At 39.7% G+C, this 27,440-nt stretch overlaps 1 long non-coding RNA gene across 1 annotated transcript in view; it reads left to right on the top strand.

Moving 5' to 3' along the window:
• The window catches only part of LOC148423099 (uncharacterized), a 104,086-nt gene extending 77,363 nt beyond the window's left edge, over nt 1-26,723 (top strand). The window contains exons 3-4 of the long non-coding RNA XR_015865535.1: nt 23,768-23,865; nt 26,594-26,723. This is a non-coding gene — a long non-coding RNA (uncharacterized LOC148423099). The remainder of the gene's footprint in view (nt 1-23,767; nt 23,866-26,593) is intronic.
• The last annotated feature ends 717 nt before the right edge of the window (nt 26,724-27,440 follow it).

The following is a 27,440-nucleotide window of genomic DNA, read 5'->3' as shown; positions in this document are numbered from 1 at the left end:
AAGTAAGCTTTTTTATCGTTTCATTGTAGCAGTCTGCTTTCAAGACAAATCATGAAAGGGGAGCTGCAGTCACATGGTGAGAGGTGCAGCTTCAGTTACTTCCTGGTTAGAAATGTATGTGGCAAAAAAAACAACAACAACAACCTCATATTCCATATGAAATTAAATTGCCAAAGTGCCAAAGGTAAGAATTCATAATTTTGTATGCATTTATTTGATTGTGTTTAAAAGTTTAAAATACCGGTCCTTTAAGAGAAATTGAACCAGTACAGCAAATGTCAAACTTTAACTTTACATTCGGTATGCATACGTACGTAAGGTGCACCAAGGCATGAATTTTAAGAAAAGGATTTTAAGTGCATCCAATAATCTGAAAAATTCGGTATTTTTTAGGATTTCAATTCTTCAAGGTATCCTCCTTTTGCCCAGATAAAAGCTTTGCACATCTGTATTTTCTCAGTCTGTTTCATGTTGTGAATGATGTGCATGATCAAGAGTAAGTAGCTTGAATTTGTGGGCCTCCTAATTTGTTAGGGAGAACAAATTTGAAGGTGTTTCCAAACTGTTGACAAGTACTCCACGTTATACCATATATAGCAAGAAAGTATTTGTCATTTAAAGCTGACAACCCCCAAACCTCCACTAAGATTTATTTTTGAAAATTTCTAATCCTGTAATGGTGTCACCCCGCAACTGACATCGCCTTTTGTCACCTGGGCAGAGAGCCTCCAGGGCCACTAAGTGATCCATGACTGCATAAACTGGTGGGTGCATAAAATGGTTTAGAGGGCTGACAGAGGTAAGAGTAGAAGAAGGGCGCAGAATAGCGCCTTGTGATGTCACAATCTGTGGGTACAGGAGTTGGGGGAACTGAGCGGACAAAGCCTTCATCCCAAAAAGCGCATTGGCCGGACTAATGGGGAAATTATTTATGAACTATTTGCAGTGCACCTGAAAATACCTCTAGTGAAATTATGTTTGGCAAGCCATGTCGCTTTGAAGCCGACGGAGTGGCAATAAAAATTAGGCCTTCATTAGCGAGCCGGGGCCTTTCAAAGTGAATTGGCCCCGTCTCGGCGGGTCAGCTGCGTTTAAGCAGCGCTCCGCTTCCTTTAGCGCTGCCAACAGCAAACACATGGAAGCAATTTACCCTGATTCTCTGCTGTTTTTATGACTTTCCCCTTGAATGTTTTTTCTCTTACACACATACACACAAAAACACACACGCGCACACATACAGACCACTGTGCTTCTTTTATGTTGCATTTAGGAAATTAACACTAACCGACAAATTACTTTGTAAATAAAATTGTAGCGCGCTAAAACATTGAAATGATGAGATGCCCAAAGGCAAGTGTTCTCTGAGAAACAAAGAAATCCTTGAGAAGTAGCTAAGCTTATCTTTATTTGGAACATGGTACTCTTACGCCGTAAAACTCCTTGAGGGCACGCGGCGGTCACAGGCAAACAACAGCGAAAAAAAAGAAAAAAAATGCAGATGACCCAAGTGTAGCAGCGCAATCTTAAAGACAATCACATGCATTGATTGTAATCGTCACAGATGTAAAGCTAATTATTTAATCGCTTACATTCGCAAATTGCATTATTATGAAAGAAACTGCCGGCGTGATTGAATTACTGATATTTATCTTCTAATGATGCTGATTAGGACTGGATGCTAATCTGTCATCCTGAAAGGCCGATATTAACGGCATCGATCTAACAAAAACAATAAACACGTATTATGAAAGAAGCGTTCTGTGCACTCAGCAACCAGATGGCTCATTTTAAGTCCGGAATGTGCAACATTCCGGCCTGCATGGCAACTCTGCTAATGATGGGAACCGCAAACTGTTGACTTATTTAATTGAGTTGTTTTGCCCCATTAACCTGTTGTCTGACAAGGCAAAGTTGTGTTTCTACGTTTCACTAAAACACTCTTGTGGCACAGAAAGTAAACTCAAGAAAAACGTTGTGGTGCACTCAATCCTACAACAGCTAAAAGCTTGCAAAATGTGGGCATCAAAAGAACATTGGGCAAAATATATTCAGATAAATAAATAAATAAATAAATAAATAAAGGTGGCCTGGCTAGCAAGATGAAGCCTATCCCTTGCCAAAAGTCTGTTGAGTAAGTCTGTCCTCTATTGTGTTTTTTGTTTATTTGATATGTTGTGTAGATTTGATTTCTATTTATTGTTGTCATGTTTTAGTTGCATTTGTGTTATTTGTTGCTGTGTTTTTCACTTTGTGTCATTTGAAGCGTTGTTGTTCTTGCACAAGGCATCCTGCTTATGCTATTAGCTCGTTTAGCTTGAAAAACAACAGCTAATTTGTGTGTTGCAATCGGGTTCCTACCTCCTGTTTTTGTCCCAACCTGCACCTGTATTCAGTCTAGTATTAATTGTGTGAAAGCCATACACAAGAAAGTAACTCAACAGAATATGACTTTGGTAAAAGTAAACAGGAATTAAGTATTTATATTCTGTTACTGTACATTGTAAGGCTGCCAATTTTGACAAACTTTGAGGATTATGATTCCAATCTTCTGTGGCAGGTATAATTTTGCTTCTTAAAGCATCCACTTATGGTGTTTGACTTCACTTCTAATTGACTAACAATTAATAACGTTAAATGTTATTTAAATTGCTGCCTGTTGTGAGGGCAACAGTTTTGACAAATTACCACCAAATGTTATAAATCTAAAACTCATTACACATTATAAATGTTATTTATTTGAAGTTGCAGTGCATTGACCTGAGCACTTACCACTCTCTCAAACAAACCAGGTTTTTATTTTGTGATATTTTATGCACCTTTTGGAAAGGCTTTGAAAAATCCCAAACCGAACTACTGTGTGAAGTTTTATTCTCCTGCTACAGAAGGCGCCATAAATTATGCATCAGGAATATGTATGTGTATTGACTTTAATAAGAGCTATTTCCTACATTGGCGCCTTTTGTAGCTGCTGAACAACCACTTGGGTGCTTGCTAGTGCTTGCTTGCTCTATCTTTCGCACAGTTTTTGACATCCAGCTGTGTGTGTATGTGTGTGCGAAATAAACAAAAAAAAAAAGAGGGCATAATTAAAATAATAGCGTCTGCTCTTGTTTTGGGGGTTTGGATGTTTTCTCACAGCTGGATTTTGGCAAGGTTGAAGGCATTTGCGGGAACTGTCGAGGAGTGTTAGCGCACACCCAACAAAGTCGGCTTTGTTTGATTGTGATAACTAATCAAGTTGTTGCTGACGGGAGTTTTCTTGTCTATACGTTGTTTTCCCCTTCAGGTGACATTCAATCAAGTGTTAGCGCTACTTGGTGGCACAGAAAGTGACAGTGTCTCATTACATGGTGAAACAACACTGCATACCAAGACACTTTTACTAAGAACCCCATTGATTGAGAATGAACTCTGAAATTAAGCAGTCTGCTTATTTTTGTATTAAAAGATGCATTTGATTGTTCTTCAAACCATGGGGAGCATGATGGGACAACTGGATTGAGTACCTGCAACACAGTCAAGAGGTTCCTGTTTGGATGTATAGTAAACCTCTATTGTTTACCTTATTTACAAGCAATTGTTTATTTACAGAGCTGGGAAATCCATTGCCAGAGCAACAAGTCACTACTGTCAGATTCAGATGAACTTTATTTGTCATTTGTCTTTATGGTAGTAGTAAACGTCGTGGTTATGGTAGTAGTAAACGTCGTGGCACTTGACCAGCACAGCGTTACTTAGGAAAAAGAAAAAAATTATCAGTGTGTCCTTTATGATGTAAAGTCTCCTGAAAATACACAGAAGGATCGTTTGGACTGACTCCAATCGACAGACATAAACCCACTTCAGTCAGTGTACAGTCCGTGTATTTCTTTCAAAGCTTTGTGTTACAAAAATGTAAAAACCCTCCTAGATGCTGACTATTTCCTCAGCAACTCATCACGTAAGTGACAGATTGCCCAGCTCTGCTTATTAGCTATTTGTGGAGTCTACCATCCATTATTCACACACCTGCTAATTTGCGATTTACCACAATGTGTTGCTTAAACAAATAAACAAAAAAAAAATCGTGAGATAGAGCCGTTGCTCCTAAAACAGAAGAATTTCAAGCGAAGGTTATGTATGACAAATGTATTTGTAGACACTATTGGATTAAAAGTGATGAATGGATTTGTAAATGATGAATGGATTCATTAATCAGAAATAATTGATGAATTATCTAAAATTATTAATCGGAACATTGGCTTATCAAAATATACATATTTGTGTTAATTAAATTTTGTTTTATATTAAGTATTCATGTCAATAAAGCAACCAATTCAACCAGTTCAATATATTTTTAAAAATGTAATATTTTTTAAAATTTGTCAAAATGCATTTTGTGTCTACATTTACATTTGAAATTTACCCGGTTTATTGTAAGGAGGCGTGCAATTTGCAATTTTTTATTTTATGAACTTCAGTATAGCTGAAAAGTAACAAAAAAAGGGCATTTCTGTTTAGCTTGAATGATTTTTTTTGTGTGTTTTGTTTTTTTAAAGGGGTCCGTGACTCCAAAAAGTTTGAGAACCCTTGCCAGATTGCACTGAGGGGCAAACCTTGGCGTATGCCGCGAACATACGAGCTCTTTGGATCTCGTCAGGATTTGTCCGAGGTCAAAAACATTCCCAACCGTTTGCCAGACTGTCACCTGACATTCGGCTGTGCTGCTGTTTGCAGGTGTGAGAGCCCCCCATTTTAGATCAAAGAGCCCTCAATTTTGCATTTCGCCCTAAATTTTGATTTTAGAGTTTGTACTTTTGCACCTTCATGAAACGCATGCATTCTGGGTTGAGGAACCCTGAGATGAGGGCATTCCCTGTCAAATCTGGCAGAACACGCGTTCTCAGAGACTGTTAAACATCCTTTCTTTTCCGCACGTTGAAGGCTGTTGAAAGTCTAGTGCCTTTTGAAGGTGAAGTATCATATTTCTCATTTTGATACAATTAACTGCCGTGTGATAGTGCTGACGTGCTGGCGGCTTGGAGTTTGCCTGAGAGTGCCACTCACAACAGCTGTAATCATTGCAATGTTGAAGAAAGTGAATTGCATTGAAAATCATTTGTTTTTTATGTTTGTTTTTGTTTTGTTTTTGTCTTTGGCTGCCTTGAAATCCATAGCAGAAAAGCGCCCCCATTTGTTGTTAGTCAACACTAAAGCGCACTTGCTTTTCTACTGATGCAATGATTTCAATTTCTATTTACAGTGTTCCCTCGCTACTTCGCGCTTCATCTTGTGCACCCTCAGTGCTTCACATTATGTTTTCCCATTAAAAAAAAAGTAAAACAAGCTATACTGTGGAAAGAGGCCCTGTTAAGGTTCCCTGCATGCCAAACACGCAAATTAACTGTAAATGCACATGCCATGGGCACTCCTCGGACCTCGACCTACTGCTGTACACATACATCCATCAACTAAATATTGTTAGAAAACTGTTAACCCTTCCCGTTTCCATCTCATATAGTCGAGGAACACGGAGAAACGAGTTCCCCTCGGAGTAACGGCCCTCTATACATATACACTAACACTTACTGGGCAGACAATCCGTCAATCAGCTCACGGGCACTCCTACAAGACGCAAGACGTGCAGTTGGCTCCCAGTGCGACCATCTACCAATGGGGGGGGGGGGGGGGGGGGGGGGGGGGTAGATCACAACTCCAACAACAACGTGTCTTGTAGGATAGCCCATCAGCTGATTGACGGGTTGTCTGGCCAGTCAGTTGAGGACAGTACAGTGAGCCCCAGTGTTAAAAGATTAATCCGTTCCGTGGTTGGGCTCGTAAGGCAAATTCAACGTATGGTAATCCAAACCTAAGTGAAATAGCTCATGCGTTTAGAACCTCAGGTAAAAACATCAAAATTGTACATACATTTTAAAAATTCGTACCAAAATAGTATAGTAAGTGCTACGTATATATAATATACATGTATACAATCAGAAAACATCATGAATAAAAAATATGAAAAGGATTTATTTAACTTTGAGTGGCGTTTGTTATGCCCATATTCCCTAGTAAGAGTAGCCTAGGCTAGGCTAGCTTCATATTTCTTGATTATCTCCAGCTTCGTTTCCATATAAATCATCTTCTTACTTACTCTCTTTAACATCACTAGCAATCTTGGGACCCATGGCTAACCCATTCAAGTTTGAATTAAGCAGTAAAATGCACTATAAATATGGTTTTGTAACCACTCATGATAGAACAAAGCTTAACCATTCCGCCATTTTGAAATGAGTGAGGCCGACCAATAGCAGACCAGCATTGTAGTGACGCAATGCATGGAGGAATTGACGGCAATAAAAAATAAGTGCAATTACCTAAAAACGCCTGCAGATGGAGACAAAACAATACAAATACAGCCAACCCCATAGGGTCATGACAGTTGTTTTTGTCGCGAAACGGGGAAAACACCTTAAGGAGGGGATGAAAAAACTCCACATCAACAAAATGAAAAAAACGTAAGCCAGGCAAGCTGTAACCGGGGGGGTCCACTATACTTGTGAGCCCTGTCCTCGTGAAGTTGAAGGGGATCGATAAGGAGGAAAGAAAGCTTTGGGAAGCTTTTATCTTTTGTAATAAATTGGAATTTCAAGTGTAAACTCTGCTTGTTATCATGATAAGTCAGCTACATGCTCCTTTCTAGTTCGACTTCCGAGCGCCCTGACTCGGAGGGCAACTCCGGCCCTCTGTGCTCTCCGATTACAGCCAAGGGAACCGGGAAGGGATAACAGTATAGGGAAAAGGAGGGGATACTGTATTTCATAATAAATGAAAATACAAATGCTCCTTAAATAATCTGTTAGATGAGACAGGCACAAGTAACTGATGACAATCAGTATAATTCCCACACTCACTAAGCAAGGTGATTTCACAATTAAAGTGTGACATTTTCCAAACGGGTATCTAGGGAATGCATATTTCATGGAAATCCTACACTCTGCACATTAGGGGCTCTCTTAGACTTTGCAGAATCACATTTTGGGTGATTGTGCCCAAATTTCACGCATCATGGGTATGTGAGAAACCAGACATGAAAACTAAAAAATAAAAAGAGTGACTTAAGCACAATCAGAATATCTTCCTAAATCAACAAACATAGGTTTTAAAATAATCAATGGTAACACTGGACATATTGGATAACTTCCAACAGAAACCCTGTTCATTTCTTGTGGCACACACGACAGACTGATCGAAAGCAAATGGCATCAGCTATGCAAAATTCACTGCATATTAACTCGATATTTTCATTGCAAAACTTAAATTTTGCGTCAATGTGTGCTTACAACTAAACAAGCTTGCCTGAATGTGATACCTTTCAAACAGTCTCCCATCTCAGCATCTTATGGAAATGTAAGCAGAAAATTTCCACCCCTTTGCAAGCCTTCTCACTCTTATCCGCCTTCTTTTTCACTGTGTTACGCTTGTTATTTAGCCAAAAACAATTTACTTCTTCTAAACCTCTGGTGCTCAGTGACTACATATGCTTGTGTTTCTTTGCTTTAGCCCCCGGCAAGGAACCTGTTCAGCTGTGGTAGCCTCTACCGTACACTCTCATTAACACACTTAAAACATACACTTTTAACTGGCCTCAGTGCTCTGACCGTCAACACAGAATAACCGCCCAGTCTTTTCCTGCCATCGGGCCGCTTTCACAGCCCTTGACTGAACGAGGCAGCAAACGGATGGAGTTCACATGAAAAGAGAGAGGTCAATCGTCGGTTTGAGCGGGTAAAAGAGCGTGAAGAAGATGTCATCGAACAAAAACGCTTAGGAGCACATGTTGAGAGAAGGATGCTAAACAAAGGGGGCCGGGCGCTATTAAGATGACATCAGGTACAAGCGCTCAACAGCTGCACGGGAGTGCCGCCTGTTATGGAGGGTGGAAAATGGAGGGCAAAACAAGGGAACACTGATAGACTCGCTGCAACAAGGGAGTGGAGTCATCACCCGTGTAAGCATGTGCTGATTGAGCCTGGCCCTTTTTAAACGGCAGGGCCTTTTGAGACCCGCTCGTTGGCAGTCGGGCCGCTGGGGTGCCGGCGGAGGCGCGGCGCTTCAAAAAGAGCCCTGCGCCTCACTGAGCGAGCCGCGTGCTGCGCGGAATGCGTTGCTCCTAGGCCCGCTCGGACGCACAGGCAACAGCTGGGATATGACATCAGCCTTAGCGTTGGCCGTGTTTTCACTCACTGGAGCAATTCGCCTCTTTAAAAGGTTCCATCGGTACCACTCGGGCGAGCTGCAGAGAGGTGCTTTTCATCTCGTTGGCCGCGCGAGCCGCCAGCTGCTGCTAAAAAGGGTGAGAGAGGCCACGGAGTTGCACCCATGAGTGGCTCGTTGTCTTTGGAAATGCACAAGACAGATTGGAACGCCTGAATTGCTAAACGAAAACACTCTTGTCACCAGTCAGTTTTAAACCTTATGTATTCACTCTTTGTTCCATAAGAAAATACTGTAAATGCTGAATTTTACTCCGGTCTTTGGGACAAGATGTGGAAAAAAAAAAAGAAGCAAAGAAGTTCCCCAATAGTCACCCAGCAATAGTTCAAACAAAGAAAGAATTGTAAACATATGCTCTATTTGTATCGGAGGTGTGCATCCCTTCAGAAAAGAACATTTGATATGGTTTTTGATGAATGAGTTCAGAAGATGCCTGACATTCACTTACTTGGCAGTGATCGTGATCACGGAATTAGGATAACTGCCATCTGACGGCCAGAAAAGTACAACTCTAAGACTACTAAAAAGTCCACATTCTGTCTTTCACAATTTTTCAATATCTTTGGCAGTCCTGAGAGGATCTTTTTTTCCGAATGCAGTTAGTGTGCGTTTGACTTTTGATCATCTAGAGCAGTGGTCCCCCAGTGGTCTCCAACCACCGGTCCGTGTATCAACTGGTACTGGGCCGCAACCGAAATAATGTTTTGGAACTGATTTAGTTTAACAGTTAATTTATTTGTGCTTTGTTTGGCTTGATCTTTCCTTTTGGCGCCGCCTGTGGCCGCTGCTGGTATTACATTTTGTCGAGAGAAGGATTGGGGGGATTTTGAGAGCAATCAGTCGGTGGCGTTGTTTTGTCCCTGGAAATCAGGCCCATGACTGTCTGTAATTTGTAAGAATGTTGATGTGGATTTTTACTTTTATTTTATTCCTTTATTCTTTTATCTCTATCATTTTTATTCGCTATTTTATTCTTTTTATCCTTCATTTTATTCTATTTTTGACCCTTACTCATTTGTCTGATCCGATTTAGCGTTTATGTCTTTGAGCTGTTGTGTCTGTTTTTACGATGTTATTTTTCTGTACAGCACTTTGGTCAGCTGCGGTTGTTTTAAAGTGCTTAACAAATACAGTTGGATTGGATTGGATTGATAATATGGCCAAAATTAGTTTATTTGTTGAACCAACAACTTGTGACTGTGGATAACGAGCTAGCTAATAATACTTCTTATCTTCATCATATCATATAGTACATTTTAGGCAGCAGTTATGTGTTTAGCTCGTTTGCATGTTCGTTTGTGCCAGGTATTTCCCTTGAAATTAATACTTTTGTAATTCAGTTTTATTATTTGACTTAATGTAATTTGCCGCCCCCCCCGTTCACGTTAAAATACTCAATTGTTGACTGATCCGATAAATCTGATAAAAAGGTTGGAGACCACTGATCTAGAGTAGACGGAAAATTGAAGGAAACATTTTACACAATGTTAAAACGAACAGCAACGACATAGCTTTGAAAAATACCCATGTATACTTTCACCTTGTCTGAAACCGTAGTCAAAGTCGGGACCCATGCCTCGTGTGTCGGACACTTTTTGGCAACATTTCCCAATGTTGGGTTTGACCTTTGCACAGGTACTTGACAATGAATTTTCATGAGCACTGCAGCCATACGGCACTTTGAATCAAGAAATCCTGCAGGGGCCTCTTAGAAACACTAAACTCAACCTCCTCAGAGTACACGCTGCGATTTAGCACTTGAGTGTTTCAAAACATAAAAAAAAAAAAAAAAATCCCTTTTTGCTTTCGTCTGGTGTCCAAGTATTCTTTCCAGCATGACACCGAGGGACCAATTGAGAAAGAACTCTATTTGCACTGCTCTGCGCTGCGTTACGTCTGAACGGAACAGAAAGCACACATTGCCTGCAGTCAGTAATCGCTAGGGTGAAAGAAAAGAATAGCTACAAAGCAGCTTAGCACATTTAGCGAGTGCTTATTAGGCCTCGTGCCTCGGCGCAGGCTGCCGAGAGATAAAGTTGAGCTATTTGCTTCAGACGGACGGCGAGTCTTGGGTATTTCTGATGAAATACGGTGACATCCAGACAACTCGCTCACTGGATGCTCTCCTCTGCGTAAAGCGCTAAGCTACACACCTCCGAGAGTTGTGCAGTTTGATACATATTTGTGTTGTTGAGCGTTTATGCACTTCAGAAGCTTTCATGGGCACTGCCGAGATTCATGCTGTCGCTTTGTACAAGTTTTAATGCGACTGTTAAGGCTGCAGAGCCTGCTAACAATGGAAAGATGATGATCGAGAATCTTTTCACGACCATTTTAAGACAATGGAGCAACGTGGACTATCTTACCATGTGTTTATTCATCGCGGTGTGAGGTGCCTTGCTCAGAGGTGATGTTAAATTATCATATACAATATTCATTGGTGGCCAGTCAGATGCAAATTTGAACCACAAGCCTGGCAATGGGATGAAGTGCAATCAGGGTTTTTTTGTTTTGACGTTTACAGGAATTCTGAGCAGCTATTCAATGAGCCCCGAGGAAGGATCTCCCTGCTACAGTGGCTACATTTACATGATGTCAATAATTGGGTTAAGGTTAGGTTATGTCAAAATTTGGGTTTCTTAAACAGCCAGAGTATCTCTGTTTGCAGGCTTTAGCAAGGGGGGCTATAATTTGTTTCCTTCTACCAAAACGTGGCTTCTTGTAGCGTCTGAGTTTTATCCTGTTTGTTTATGTTACGGTGGTGTTTTTTTTTTTTACCCTTATTGCTCAATACAGCGAGTGTTAAATGGCGTAACCGAGCATATTTTTTGTACTTATGTAAAAACCCCTGTTAATGACATTCAATTACCATATTTTCCGTACTATAAGGCGCACCGGATTATAAGGCGCACCCTCAACTAATGACATATTTTACAACTTTTTCCATATATAAGGCGCACCGGATTATAAGGAGCACCCTCAATTAATGACATATTTTAAAACATGTTCAATCACAATATAGAAATACTCAAAGTAATAACAATAACTCTAATAATGAAATGTCAATATGACCAACCTTGTTCAACTGTAAACACACAAAAGAAACAGGTAAAGCTTACTTTATCAGTTCATTCCCCATCTACGAATCCCAATCTCAATACTGATCCATATATAAGGTGCACCTGATTATAAGGCGCACCATCAGCTTTTAATTTTTTTTAAGGCTTTTAGGTGCGCCTTATAGTGCGGAAAATATGGTACATAAATGTACCATATATTCCGCTCCTTTATGATACTGAATATAACAACTTAAGCACACCTTGTACAGTAGTGGGACATTTGCGTGACTGAAAAAATTCAGCAACAGCAACAGGAAGAGCCAATCCCTTTTTTTTGTTTTAAACCAAATTGGCCAAATAAATGTGCTGCATTAGCTGGAAAATGGTTGTTTTGACATTAAACATTAACGCTCCCCTAAATTGCTGAATTATGTTTCATTCTTTTTCCATGAGCGCAATATCAATCAGAGCACTGTACCATGCTTTCGATATTACTGGCATGTCCAATGTATTCTTCCAAAATAAGAGAAAGGAAATGGGGATTAGTTCCCCTTAAGATATATCCTCGCTCTGAATTGCAACATTTCCCAGACCTCATATTTTTCACTTTCCCCAATGTTGATCAAGGATCAAATCACCATCCTTTGTTTACATGAACTTTAATAATTCATCACATTATGTCAAATGGACATAATAGAATCCAATAAATGTACGCTTTTTATCTACTGTGCAAAGTATTTGTTGCGTTGTTCATTTATTCCATTTTATACTATTCTATTTATTTTATTCCACATTATTCCCCTTGGAGTCCTAAGGCTGTGGGTGGTTACTTGCGCTCGACCATCCTTAAAAGGCACCGGCAGGTTCTCAGAACACACCACTTGGCCTCGTGAAGCCCGGAGGGAACCAACAGCATTGTGACCGTCTCAGCTTACTTAAGCTTCCCTTTGTGCCGCTGCCAAACGCACGGGCTCGTCGCATGCTCATTCTCACGTTATTGCCCTGTCGTGCGCAATCAAGCGCTTTGCTCACAGCTGACTGATTAAGCTATAAGAACGAAAGAGAGAGACAGAGTGACACTGAGAATAAGTTACTTGAAGTTAAAATCACGGCACAATTGGCGCTTTGTGCCTGATGAAAGTCGCTGTTAACCTTTTACTCGATCTCCGCCAGGGTTCAGACATCAGACACCAATTGATGTTAATCAGACTAATGGCTGCTTTGACTGAATGTACAGTCTTAAACCTTCTCTATTTTGTTATATACGGCACAAACCAGGGATTTTACATGGTTCCTGCTCCCCGGACCCCCACGTATATTATACAAATGTGACAGATCTACAATTTTACATTTTCTTTAAAAGGTGACAACTTTGATCTGATTTTCTTTTATAGTTCAAACTATAGGAGTTTTTAAGTTCACCATTAGCAACTATGGAGCAGTGAAAGCTTCTTGTAAATTTGCCAGCTTCTCCACGAGTGTGATTCGTTAACACGGACGGACAGTGCGATATGGCTCTAAATGAACACGAGCGTCAATAAACCGCGGAAGAGTTTGAGAAAATATTTCATGAGTTTGATGCAGTTTGGTGAATAAGTAGAGATGAAATATAATGAGTGTGAGTTCCCTTTAATTTTATTCGATGTAGGAAAATATCCACAAAAATATTCATACTCACTTGTGGTAAAAGTCTTTCCTGGGCCATTCTGAAAATAATTGATAGTTGATGTTAACCACTTGACGCACGGTACTGAATCACAATGGCATCTTTTAAAGGACTGCAGCTTTTAAATGCAAAGACTTTAATTAAGAACATGCAAATTCCACACAGGTAGGCAGGGACTGGGATTGAACGTGGAACCTTCAAAATAATCATCCTTTGCTCTCTCTGAATACTGCTTTGCACACTCTTGTCATTCTCTCGATGAGCTTTAAGATTTAGCCACCTCAAATTATTTTTACTTCACCAGTGTGCCTGATCAGAGTAAAAATGTGCATTTTCCTGCTTTACTGTATCAGTGGGATTAGTTGGGACCATCACTTGTGGAGTGCAGACATCAGATATTAAAATTCATATCATGTACAACTGATGAAATGCAATTTATGGTGAGAACCAATCCTCTAAATAAGAACCACAGGGGGACATCAAAAAGAACATGAATGAGAAACTGTGTCCAAACTTTTGGTTTGAACTTGAAATCCAGGCACAACAGAAAAAATGAGCTGATTGATGCAGATCCTCTCCTTTGTGGTGAGGAATAAACTATCTTTCTAACAAGTTGCGTTTTCAAGGAGTGGTTAATCACTAATGTGAAATGGAGTCAGGAACGACTTTTGTGTTCACACAAGTCTTCACCAAAACTATGTTTGGGTGAAGAGCTAGCAGGTATGAACAGAAAATATGTACTTCAATTAATCTGCATCTAGGTATAAAATAAGAGGACAGCTACTTTAGCTGTTAAGACCACACATAAACACGCTGATGTCAGCCATAATGAAGAGCTCAAGGTCACACATAAAAATAAAAAAAAAATCCCAGTAACAGCAATGTTATTTGCTTGCACAGTATTTGCTTCTTTTGGCACCACTGAGTCCTGTGTTTTGCGATATACACAAGTGTAGGACTCAAAATTACTTTTATTTTTATTTTTTTACAACTTCAGATTTACTAAAGAGCTATTTTGAATGTTCACGTGTTTCATGTTAAATGGGTTTAAAGGAAAAAGCAGACATGTTTATCTGAAAATGCAATTTTGTATGGGAAAGAAGCTGCATCAAGAGTATGTATAGAATAGTTTTTTTTTTTTTTTTATCCATTTTAATAGGAAATATTTACATTTCCGCCATCAAAAAAACAATCAAAAATATTCCCGTTATTTATTTATTTATTTTACACTTTTACACCCACTATAACTGTTATGACCAAAAGATTCAATTAAGCCCCTGATATAAAATTCAGGTCATATCACCAAGCCTTCAGTCTCATCTAGAAGCAGTTCCTAAAATATTTTATTTGTAACATACTAAAAACTACTGTACCACATTTGTACCTCCTATACAACCATGCCAGCGTTACAGGCAGCAATTGAAAACACATTTGCTGAATTAACTACAAGACAAAAACAAACATTTTAACGTGAGGGATTGAAGTCCTCTATTAAACAGCAAATTTGAATGAAGCGCCTCATGTTGCTGCCATGTAGTAAATTCTATTTAGTCTGTGCTTCAGGATGTGATTCATCAACAAATTAATTCTTCACAGATTATATCTCCATCAATTTAATCAAACATTATGCCCTTCCCCAGCTATCAAATAGTGTTTTCCTGCCAATGACCCCTGCTGTGTTTACAGCATTAATTAAAGGACATAAACTACAAACAACGCTTTGATTCAGTTTGTTATTTCCTTTTGAAAAGCTCAGCAAATGAGTAAAAATATGCAAAAGTTAAGCGACAAAAGTTTTTCTTTGGCCAAAATTGGGTCTGGAAAAAGGAAAATGGGCCATCAAAGGGGAACGCGAGTCCGATAATCAGAACATCCACATTAGCCCAGCTTCAAATGAAAGGCTCAAATGATGAATTGGAGCAAATGATGAACTATTGAAAAAAAAAATCAAATATTAAAAGAGGGCACAGCAGCGTGCCCTGTGACATCAAATGGTCATCATTGCCTCCATTTAGTGTAAGAGCAATGAAAGAGATGTCATGAAGACCAGGCTGGCCCAGTCTCATTAGCCACAAGGGAAAACCGACACCCACAACCACAGCAAAGACGTGATTTAGGTAAATCAGGCCATTATGATAATGTGGCTTCTCGGAAAAAGGAACTTTTGCTCTTCGTTGGGCTCTACTTAGTGGCATATTTGTTCAACAAAGTGAAAATATGAAATGAAATCATAACATTGCTTCTTTTGTTTGTTTAGAATATATTGAGCTTTGGGAAGAATCCGCTTGTTGTAGGATTTTATGTTATCTTATTCAATTTACTCCCTCTGTATGCAGGGACATTATCTGCTCTGGAATGCTCGTTAACCTCTGCTTTGTTCTCAATTTTGAAGTTTGGGGTTTAACCCTTTCATTCCCGTTGGAACAATGCCTCCCACAGCTTTTCAAAAAATGGCAGTGGGTATAGGAATTGCAGCAATAACATGAAATAAACATTCCAGCGGTTCATAACACACCTATCTACAGATTCTCGTGGCATTTAGCAACTTTACCAGACACAACAAGGCAGTGATGGGCCCACTGTCAACAAGGTAGCTTGTGTTGTACAATTTCTCATGAATTAACAATCTAGTACTGCGGAAATATATTGATAATATGTGCTATATATTTGTGTCACTATAGATTACACTGATTACTATCTATTGTAGGCGTTTGATGATCATTTTCACTTCTCTGGCATGTTTATATTATTATTATTATTATTATTATTATTATTATTATTATAAAATAGCGATGGGACAAAAATGGGACTTTTTAAACTAATTTTACAAGTATCCTAGACCTTAAAAAGTTTAAAAACAGTGTTCAGTGTGAGTGCCTGACTTTAAAAGATTGAACATTGTTAAACAGGTGGTGCTTTTTTTCAAGTTTCTAAACATGTCTTGGCTGGAGAATGTTGGGAACTGAGGTTATTTGGTCGTGCATTCAGCTGCCCCACACAACTATTCCCAACAGTCTCCTAGTATTAGATAGGCTTGAGTAATAATGGACTGTTTTGTTTAAGAGGCGTCTTTTTCTGTTAACTCATTCGCAAGTTGAAATTGCGTGTTGAGGAAAGAAGCACAGATCAGATCAGATTGTATCTTATTGGACTTCCGAGATAAACTCGGATGGAAATAGAATTCTAGAGTGTGTGTTTTCCTTGATTCTCTGTTGTGTTATAGTTTTTTTTTATTACCTTTTAACGTTGATTAAATGAACAAGTAAATAATTACTTGTGGTAACAGGGAAGTGGAATCTACCCCTCCAAAATTCTACAGTGTCTTATTTATTAAAATCTGGAGCTAGAATTGCAGAAGTATCTCCAGGTAGATGTGTTTCAGCACCTCCAGAAGATAAAATCATGGAACATCATCTGTTTATTTCTGGTTCATCTGACAGAAAATCGCTTCACTAATGACAATGTACATCTGTATGAAATTTAATAAAATAAAGGCATGCATTATTTGAAATGAGTCACTTTAATTCAATTTATCATACAATGCTTTATATTCAAATTAATTTGCCCCTAACTTGAAACAAAAATTGAACTGATCTCTACCTACCTTCAGAAAACCGTTGGAATATCACAAACACCCTGAAGTTTTTACACTAACTTTAAAAATAATATGCATGTTAGGTTAATTGAAGACACATAATAACCTATAGGTTGTGAATGTGAGTGTGAAATGTTGCTTGTCTATGTGCTCTGTGTTTGGCTCGTATAGAGAATAAGTGCTAGCGAAAATGGGTGGATAGGTATTCCATTTTATCCTGATTAAGTGTACAAAAAAGTTGAACGTAAGTGTTATTCAAGAGAAAATGAAGTATACAGTAGAAAAAAAATCAACACACAAGTACAAAGGGAAGTTGACCACTGCCAACTGTGAAACCTTGAACCCCTCACCCAAAGATGTATCTATTGGAAATGCTCCTGCAACAAAACTGTCATCAACAACATTTGTGGTATATGAAATCTCTGGTCTTATGAGAGTCACAGGTATGCTGGAGCCTATCCCAGCTGTCTTGGGGCAGAGGGTGAGGTACACTTTGAGCTGGTTGCTAGCCAAATGCAGGGCACACATAAACAGACAATAATTCACACTCACTAACACCCCAAAGGGCAATTTGGAGTGTCCAATTTACTTAGCATGCATGTTTTGGGGAAAGTGGGAGAAAACTCACAAAGGCAGGGGGAGAACATGCAAACTCCACACAGGAGGACCAGAGCCAGAAGTGAACGCGTGACCCTTGCACTGTAAGGTCAGCCACTGTTGCCACCCTGAAACAAAATCCCCCCCCAAAAATTGTCAGAACTTTTTTTCCCCTCTTTTCTTCACTTTTTACCACCAGCCAACTTAGCATTATTATATTAAACTAATAATGGTACGGGACCATGTTTTGAGGGGAAAAAAGGCAAATTAATACTATTGAGTTCTCAGCTCTGCAACATGTCTAACTATGTGCACAATGAAAGTTAATGGATGAGAGGAAACTACTTTTTTTAATTGACAAATCATTAAAATCATTTTATGTAATTGACAGTAGAAAAAAATACATTTTATTTGTACTCATAGTACATTTTACACACAGTAAAACTGGTAAAGTAAGTTTTATAGTGACCTATGATTGAGTTTGATTTAAACATTTTACAAAACATTTGTTTGGGGAGGGTACTGGAACTGGAGTAAATCTACAGAATAAACTTCACAGAGCAAACCGTATATTTGTCAGTGTAAAATTTGGGTAAATGCTTTGAGAAAAATGTATAACAAATATTTTACCCTCTTCCAAATGTAAATGTTATTGTTTAGGCTGGGGACGAATAAAGTTACTTCCAGAGTAAAACATTCCTCAAAGTAAAATGTACTCCATAAAATGTATTGCATTTTCTATACGCTTTCACTTAAGTGCCAGAGATGAATTAGTTATTCTGATTTCACCATTTCTTTTTTTAACAAGTTTGTGCACATCTCTGCAAACGAAGACAAGAAAATCCTCAAAACTAAATCAAAGCCAAGACTTACCTGGACATGAAATCGGGTCCACATCAACATGAATCCAAGCAAAACTAGGCCTAGAAAGTGAAGGCATCACAGTTTTCTTCTCAAAATCCAAGAGGACAAGACAATAAAAAGCACCAGACTGTCGAAAAAAGCCCACACAAGGCCTGTTTTTGTTACTGAATAGAACTGGTCTAATTTTAAACCCGGCAAATTGTCACAAGACAAAACACTGCCAACTCGCGAAGCAAAATGTTGCATTACCATTTATGTGTATAGTAAAAAAGGTAGATTTTGACACACACCATTTATTTTCATTTTGTTCAGCCTAAAGAGAGAATTCAAGTGACAGGCATTTTTTTTCTCTGCTCCATCCTCTTAATTGCACGGTGGACAATTGTGAGGCACTTTGGGGAATTTCGCTGGCGACGCGGCACAGATTAACAGTCCCAGCACGCTTTGTTGCTGCTGTATTTGCATGATAATTAGTCGGTGGCAGCACGTCCGTGTGTGTGTACTCATTTATTTATTACTTCACTAATATAGGTACACAGGGAGCGAGTGAGCAGGCCCGTGAGCGAGAAAGGAACACACAACAATGTGCATTAATTAAAGTGATTAAAGCATCCAACTGAACTTTGCCTTGGTGTGTTTTTTCAACTAATGAGCAAAGTGGCAAATGACTGTTTGACTTTTATCGCAATTAATTGTACCATTTCCCCTCATTTATCCCTATTCATCTAGTATTTGCACTTTTAAGCCCTCACGTTAATTTGGGCTTTTTTTCAATTGATAAACTAGTTCCACTAAGTGGAACGCTGAATATCAGTAGGGTTGTAATAGTTTGGGAATTTTTAACATCCTTTTTTTAATTTAATTCTGTTTTGACTGGAGTATTTTTAAAATGTATATAAGTTTTTAAGTGTGTGTTTGAGTTATTGATTTTTATTTATTTACAAATGCTCTGTTTTGTCCATTTTTTATTAGCTTTTGCATTAGTTTTAGTTTTCTTTGGACTTTTATTGAGTATATATGCACCTATCGAAGGAGAGTTCCGAAATTCATTGTACTGTATAGCTGCTGTACAATGACAGTAAAGGCATTCTATTCTATTCTATTCTATTCTATTCTATTCTATTCTATTCTATTCTATTCTATTCTATTCTATTCTATTCCAGTTAGTTATGGTTTTTACATTTTTATTTTATTCTATTGATGAATGTTTTTTTGTTTTTGTTTGAATTGCAGTTATTTTGTTAGTTTTCTCTTCAGAAAGCTTGCCCAATGTAGAAAGTCAATACCTGGATTACGAACAACTTTCAGACCTATTACAGTTAATGGTTTGGTTTTTTTTTAGCAATATGTCACCAACAGAACTGACCCAACATGTGATTACTGCTTTAACCTGTGGTGAAGGGATGCCCTCGCAACTTATTGAAATTTGAAAAGAGCTGTTTTTAGCCTTTGCTTGTAAGATTTTTTTTTTTTTTTGCATGAGTCTTAATTGATGCTTTTCCCTGCCTTGCCCAAAGACTTGTCCCTAAAGGCTTTGTAAAAAAGAAATGAATAAATAAAAAGTGCCTCTTTGTTAGGTCCACCCTATTCCCACTGCATTGTCCCACGAAACAAAGGGAACCGTCTCCCTCCCTCTGATAGTAGCCAATAGTAGCAAAGAGGTTTGATTTGAGGGAAGAGGATGCAATTTGCCTAGAGAAAGCCCGGGGATGAGAGGCATCATGGCGCTGGCAATGGAATCAGGCTGTCAGCTGGCATCTAGCAATAATTGCTTCCCATGGCACGACCCCGCTGGCCCCCGTGAATGACGAGTGGCGCGGCGTCAAGGCGAGAATCCATATTTCACGTCGGTCGTAATTGTTGTGCGAATGTGAAGCTGCTTTTGTGAGCCTCAAATTTTGATTGAAATCTGCTATCCACAGGGATCGTAGGCCATGTGTGTTGGTGTGTGTGTGTGTGTGTGTGTGTGTGTGTGTGTGTGTCGTTGTTTGGGGAGGAGGGGGTCTTCCAAATAGTTACACCAAGGCTGTTTGTGTCATACAAGTTAAAAGGCAGTTTATTTTGAAGGATTGACTTGTCTTTCGCACGAGTATGCCCAGTCTACCTGTCGCTGTTTCCCTGCTGTTCCCCCGGTGTGTTTCAGTGTAGAGTTTTGGTTGTTACTTTGAATTGTTTTGTTCCAGGTTTTTCTTTTCCTCAGTTCGTTATCAAACCTTCATTTTTTGAGTCACCACGTTTCGGCCGTTCTACATTTTTTGGGGTCCACTCGCTTCCTCCGCTGCTCCGGCTTCACATGAACGTGACAGAAGGTTTGAGATACATGCTGTGCTATTGTGAAAACAAAGTCACATTTTTTTTTTTTTTAAAAAAAAGCCCAAAACATTTGACTCCAAACCTTAATATAATAAAACACTGCATTGGAAAATGTTGGTAGATTAACCAATAACCCATAATGTAACTGACTATTTACTGGTACTGGTCGTATGTGTATCGATTGGCATTTAGAATGAATGAATGAATGAAGCCTGATTTAAATGAGATAATAAAGATGAAAACAAACCAGCCTTAATTATTTCATCACCACTAAACTCTACTGGGTGCAAAACATCCATAATGTATTTTAAGCTTCAGGACATGTATTGATCTGTAATTGAGACGCTAAGCTTTTTAACGAGACAAATCTGAAGGCTTTTCCTTAACCAAGTTGCCAGGAGGCTTGCTTGCTGTAAAAATGCATGAGAATCTAAGTCAAAAGTCATATATATGAATACAGGAAGATTGGAATTTTCAGACTGTTGAAACAAGGACTCAGTTTGAATGCCAAAAATAAGTTTTGAAACCCTTCTTTAAATGATCCTTAAGTTCTAATGGATCAGAATCTGGGAAGCACGGTGGCATACTGGTTAGCATGTCTACCTCACAGTTCAGAGGTCCCAGGTTCAATTTCATCTTGCCCTGGCCTCCCTGTTTGGAGTTTGCATGTTCTCCCCATGCTCGCATGGGTCTTCTCTGGGTACTCCAGTATCCTCCCACATGCCAAAAATATGTATGGTATGTATATTGGACACTCCAAATAAGTGTGATTGTAAATGTGAATAATTGTTTCTCTGTGCCTTGAGATTGGCTGGCAAACAGTCCAGGGTGTCCCCCACCTACAGCTCAAAGACCGCCGCGATATGCACCAGCAAGCCAGCAAGGGTGAGGATAAGCGGCTAAAGAAAACGGATGGATGGATCAGAATCTTTCGGCGAAACTTGAACTCTGATCGGACTCATGTCCGTTTGCCACCAAGGGAAGCCATCACTCACCTGTCCGAAGCTAATTCCACACAGTGTCAGGCATGGAATTTGATTCTAGGATGGAGGACTTGCCCAAGTCCGCCCTTGATGTCTACCCGTCACGGCGCCCCTCTAGTGTGTCACTTCACCGCCAAGTGAACATGCTAAAATTCCTTGCAGGCTAAAGTGCCATCGCCAGCTATCTTAGGCGCTGGGGCAAATCCCAAATGACATCCTCGTTTTTTAAACCTCCTGCTGCAAAAAGCAGATGAGCGTTATTCAGGGAGTAGAATGTCAGAGGACATTGTGCATGTGTGACAGTGGTGTCCTATTATGTGTCACGAGAGATAGCTTGGAAGTGGACAACCCTGCACCAAAATATGAGGTTGGTGTCTTTTTGTGGAAAAAAAGCAGTGTTTTGGATGTTTAAGGATACTAGATGAACTCCCCAAATATGTCTGCAGTCCCTTCCAACATCTTTGACTTGTGAACCTACTGAGTTGTGGTCCCTAAACCTGCTTATAGCTTAGCGGTGGCATTCTAATTGACAGTTCTCATTACAAGTGACCTCTTCATATCCTTCCATGGTCTGTCACTCATTGACATATAGACTAAACAGTGAAGAGTGAGGTACGTAGCTCACCAATTACTGGTGTCGACTGAAATAAATTGCAATTTGACTGACCAATAATGAGGGAGGGATGTAACTAACCAAACACTGGCGCTGTCTCTCATGACAGACTTCATGTAGAACGACAATGTTAAACAAGGCGCGTGGGGGCCAGATCTGGCCTGACACAATTTTATGTGGCCCTTGAAAGCAAAGCAAGCTTTCCAACGATGCTTGCTAAAATTTGAATCAACATTTTAAACTGTCATATGTAAAAAAATAATGACATTGAGATATTGCAAGCACTTTTTTTTTTGCTACGTCATTATTTGAACAGGAGAAAACAGGAAAAAAAAATATGTATCGTAGCGGTGTGTAATGTATATGTCGTAGTATGCACTGGTCAGTCAGTAAATTCATACACATACACATAAAATGATGTGGCGGGCCGGATGTGGCCCCCAGGCCTTGAGTTTGACAATGGTGGTTTAGAGTCTGGCATCAATGCTGGAGACGTGTCGTATTGTTCAATGACAGTGTAATTGAATAGCATTTTTTGTGTGTGTGTGTGTCCTTAATCAGCGATTGAAGTTTAATGGCAGTTTATTGATGTTGGTAGAGATGTGATGTGATGGCAATAAAAACTGAGTTGTGTGGAGGAGTGAAGCTAGTTGGTGGCAACCACTGCTACAAAGGTCAAATTCAAATACGACGCCCATTGTATTGCTGCCCAAGTGATATTTGGTGTGTTTATTCTGAAGTTGGCCTTCAAAGCACTCCGTTGGTGTGTAACGTGATATTGTCTTCTTCTTGGAAGGGTGAGTTTGAGTAGTCGACCAAAGCCAACAGGAAGATTTGTTTGGACAGTTTATGTTGTTTTTAAGCATAGTAATTGAGAATCTTGCTTTGTTTGTGAAGTGATGTTTCTAGCACACTGCTGATAAATAGTAAAGAGTGATGATGAAGAGTGATGCATGTGATCAGTCCACCACAAAGACTGTGTAACCAATTAGGAGTGAGATGTGTAAACAACCGAATCACAGTGCATATAGTAATGTTTCAATATCAGTCAAACGTTTGGATACACCTTCAAACGTATTTTTTTTCCCCCTAACATTCTAAATTAATGTTTTCAGTGCTGTAAAGAGTGTTTAGAATGTCTGCCTCACAGTTCAGATTTCTGAGGTTGAATTCCAGTGGGCCCCTGCGTTCCTATGATGAGTTTGCATGTTCTCCCTGTGAGTGTGTGGTTCTTCTCCTGGCACATAAAGTACACTGACCAATGAAGGTCGAGGCATGAAATTGACCAGTAACTTTTTCTGAGATTGATAATTAGGCTAATGATTTATCAGTAATGGGTGTAATCGATCAATCACTGGTGCCATTTGTAATGACCGACATGTCATCTGATCAATGAAGAATGAGGACTTTAGGTGAGCAGTCGCTGTCGGTTATGACAGACCTGCCAACTGACCAATGAAGGGAGAGTTATCCTTAAGCCTGCTTACTTTAGCCACGGACATTGTAATTGACATCCTTTACTCAGAATATTCCCTTCTGCGACATGTCACTCTCCACCCTTAACATGATAACAAGCGGGTTGCTTCATAGAGGGCCTGGTTTTGTGCAGTCAGCCAGACCGGGGTCTCCTTGTAAACAAACCGCAACAACTTGCGTTAGCGTATAACGGCGAACTGCAAATGAGATGAGGGAGTCGCACCTCCCATGCATACAAGCGGCTTCATATAAACATCGCAGGTGCATATACGCTGTCTGGCATGCGCACACACAAAGGTTCCTGTGCAGAATCTTAACTACCTTATGCAAACTGTATGTTTGCAGGGGAGGCACAGGGAGGCAGAGCGCGCTGATGATGAGTGGCTCATTATGGCAACAGCAGCGGCAGTACACACTGGGTATCGCATAATCAAAGCCTGGGGGTACGTATTAATTATCCTTTTGAATAGTGATGAAATTTTAAAAAGCTTTCTCCTTAAGGCTCACATCACAGCGAGATGAAACAAAGCGCAGCACAGCCTGCGCGCCCGGGCCCACATGTGTTTTTACATCTGTTCAGGATATTTCAATTTGATGCTCCACGAGCTGAGCGCGGAGATTAAAGGATAATAATGTGTCATCCAAGCGTGCCGCCATCGCTTTTCCGCGCCGGGTAGCGGCAGCTTTCAGGAGGAGCTAACAGCCATCACATGCGGAGTCGATGCATGTGTCTGCTGCATGTCTGCAGTCAAGGGGGCACTGTCGCGCCCTCAACCCCACCCTTCACTCGGAGGGGGTGATTTGCTAGGAAGAAATATTTATGTGCTGATTTTTTGCTTATTTTTCCCCTCTACTTTTCCTTGTCTTTAATGAACATGATTCCAGATTTTCATTATCTATAATTCAAAGGGGAGGGCAAGCTATAACTCGTCTTTGAACTGATGGTGAGGGTGGCGGCTGGGGTACAGGCAGGGGTATCAACAAATAATGCATTTCTAAAAATAATAGCACATGGCTTTGATTGGCAATGTCAAAGATTTAACTCATTTTACAATGTTTTCATTTTACAATGTTTCACCTCCCCAGGTGCTTTGGCACTCTTGACACAGCATTTGAAGATGCACGGTGATGCAATAGACCAGAGATTCTAAGATTTTTTAAGGATTTAGCCCCTGTGATTTTTTTTTCAGCTGAATACCCCATAACCAGCTCAAAGCAGTTTGGATGACCCCCCCAAAAAGTATAACAGCGATCTGTTCCATTTGTGTCTGATTCATTAAAATTTGCAACTATATTTGAGGTGGTACTTATTCTTGGCGTACTTTGTTCAGCAACTCCAGAAACAAACGATGGTAACGTCATTGATTTTTTTTCGCTGGAAAAAAAAAGTGACTAAGAGCAATGCACATCTATGTAAAACTTTCAATATTTTGTAGAGGGGTCACTATAATATAACTTCGCAGATTGTTTCATGTTCCAATTCATTTACTCTTAATTTGAAAAGAAAAATTACCTGTTCTTGTCATGACATTAAAAAGCATTAAATTAAATTTGTGATCCCTGCAGAAACCCTGTTAAAATATCACATACCCCCTGAAGTGCCTTCATGTATCCCCATTTGTCTACCACTGCAATATAGCAAAGGATTGACATGTGAAATGACCTATGAAGCATTAGTTATGACCTCCAACTGACTGATGCAGTGAGAATGGCTGACCTGTGGACTAACCCATGAAGCGCGACTGACCTACTCAACCAGTATCTGGTTCTGTGTTGTTACTCTAATGACAAATAGAATAACCTATATGGTTAAATGAAAGAACCAACCAATCGCAGGCGTTTTTCAAAAGGATTAACAGCACTAAAAATAAGTAATAATAAGTCATTTAAGTAACCAATCATTTGTGTACTTATGTAAAAATTGACATGTTAGCCAGACCTAGAAAAATAAGAGAGGTAACCATATGATGACTGATTTTGTGTGTAACGATTGACATACAAGCTGACCAAAGACGAATTATGGGTTGAAGTGAACAATTACTGGGGTTTCATGGAAAGATGCTCCTGTGAACTAAGCAATTCATCTTGATCAAACCCAGCAGTTCTCAAATGCGGGTCGGAGTACCCAAAGAGGCACGTGAAGACATTTCATGGAGTGTGCGAGATTTTAACATGGTTTCTGCAGGTAACAGCGCACCTATCCATCCATTCATCTATCCATCCATCCATTATCTTAACCACTTATCCTCATAAGGGCCACGGTCGTGCTGTAGCCTATCGCAGCTGTCTCTGGGCGTATGCGGGGTGCACACTAAGCTGGTTGAAAGCCGATTGTTTTTGCACTTTTTATTACTGTGACAAGAACGGTTCCTTTTTCTTTTCGAAACAAATGAATTGGAGTGTGAATCATCTTCTTGCCAACTTCTATTATGCTGAATTCTATGCAAAATAGTGTGTGCCTTTATTTTGTTTTACACAGATATGCTTTGTAATTACTGATACCGTTTTCTAGCAGACAAGCCAGAAATAAAACAGATGATTTTACACCATCTATTTTATTGAGTCTCAAAATGAAATGCACCAATATACAGCACCACAACAAATGTATCTCCAAACTTTAATAAATAAGACACAGTGGCACCCTGCTCTCTTTTTCGCTCCTTTTTCCATCCAAAAATTCTTTGCACTGGTTATGGGGTCCTTGACGGAAAAAACAATATTTCACTGGGGATACATCATTGAAAAATAGGCCGAGAACCACTGATCTAACAAACACATCACAGGTGTTGTTTATAATGCCTGGCATGTAGGTTAATCAATCAACTAATCAATGGTGCTGGTAAATATTGACATGTATATTGACCAATGACACTTGACAGATGTAACCGACCAATCGATGGGGCTTTGTTTAACAACTGCCGCGCTGACGATCAAGTGATATATCTGGGCAATTATGGAGCTTAGTTACATGGGATGCGAGGATGAGTATCATGGAATAGATGTACTTTTTATCCTGACTGATGTTAACGTTTGAGGTAATGAATTGAAAGGTTATTTAGGTCCCGATTCCTTTTCAGCACGCTGAGTTTCACAATTGTCACCTCCCACCTTCTTTGTGTGATGGGAGGGGGGGAGCAAGGGAGGAAGTACTCACCTATTTAATTTGATTAGAGATCAGACGGAGGGAAGGAGTCACGTCTCTTCGCCTCCGCTGCTTCCTCCTCGCTGCATGGTGCACCCTGACACCTGATGGTATAAAGAGACGTCACCGCCACGCACCACCGTAATGCTTGTAATTATTCTGAACTCAGAGAAATAAATAAATTTGCTGTTCTCTTTGTGAGTGTCTGACAGGTTTCTCAGCATCCAGCACCGAAGGAAATTGTGGCGTGTATGCACGAGGGCGTACGGGTTTTTGTTGCGGTGTGTTTTTGTGTATGCGTTTGTGTTTACATGCTGCGAGGTGCTTGTAAAAGAGACGATCAGACAAAGTGGAAATGTTGACAGCTACAGTGGAGTTTGTTTTTGCCTTCTCTTCCTCATGGTGAAGGCAAACATGAGGCTGTTTGTTAATAATAAGTTGAAGGTTTTCAAGCATATCTGCTAATGACAATGGTAATCCCATTCCTCCTAGTGATGATTGTGTTGACCCTCTTGGGTAAAGGTTAACATCCTGAGGAAATAACAAAGACTGACCAATGAAAAGTGAGTAAACTCACCAATTGGTACGGCATGACAGATGATGTAAATTTCCTTCATTGAGCATGATTACACAACAGAAATGAACTCATGACACTTCAAACATTGAGCTTATCTAGAACATACAAGAAGCAAGCAATGTGGAAAAAAAATATCTCTGACAGATACATCTCAAAGATATCACAGGCTCTATGGGGCAACCATCTGGGCTGTTGAGTTAAGATGGAGACGCTGAGCAGAAGCAAAGACAGAAAGAATAGGATAGAGGGGCTAATGAGCAGTTGGACTAGAAAATAATGGGCACAACAAAAGCCCTTTC

The sequence above is a fragment of the Hippichthys cyanospilos genome, chromosome 5 (assembly GCF_059441005.1).
Source record: "Hippichthys cyanospilos isolate Australia breed blue-spotted pipefish chromosome 5, RoL_Hcya_1.0, whole genome shotgun sequence".
NCBI lineage: Eukaryota > Metazoa > Chordata > Actinopteri > Syngnathiformes > Syngnathidae > Hippichthys > Hippichthys cyanospilos.
This window is presented reverse-complemented; position numbering and strand designations above follow the sequence as displayed.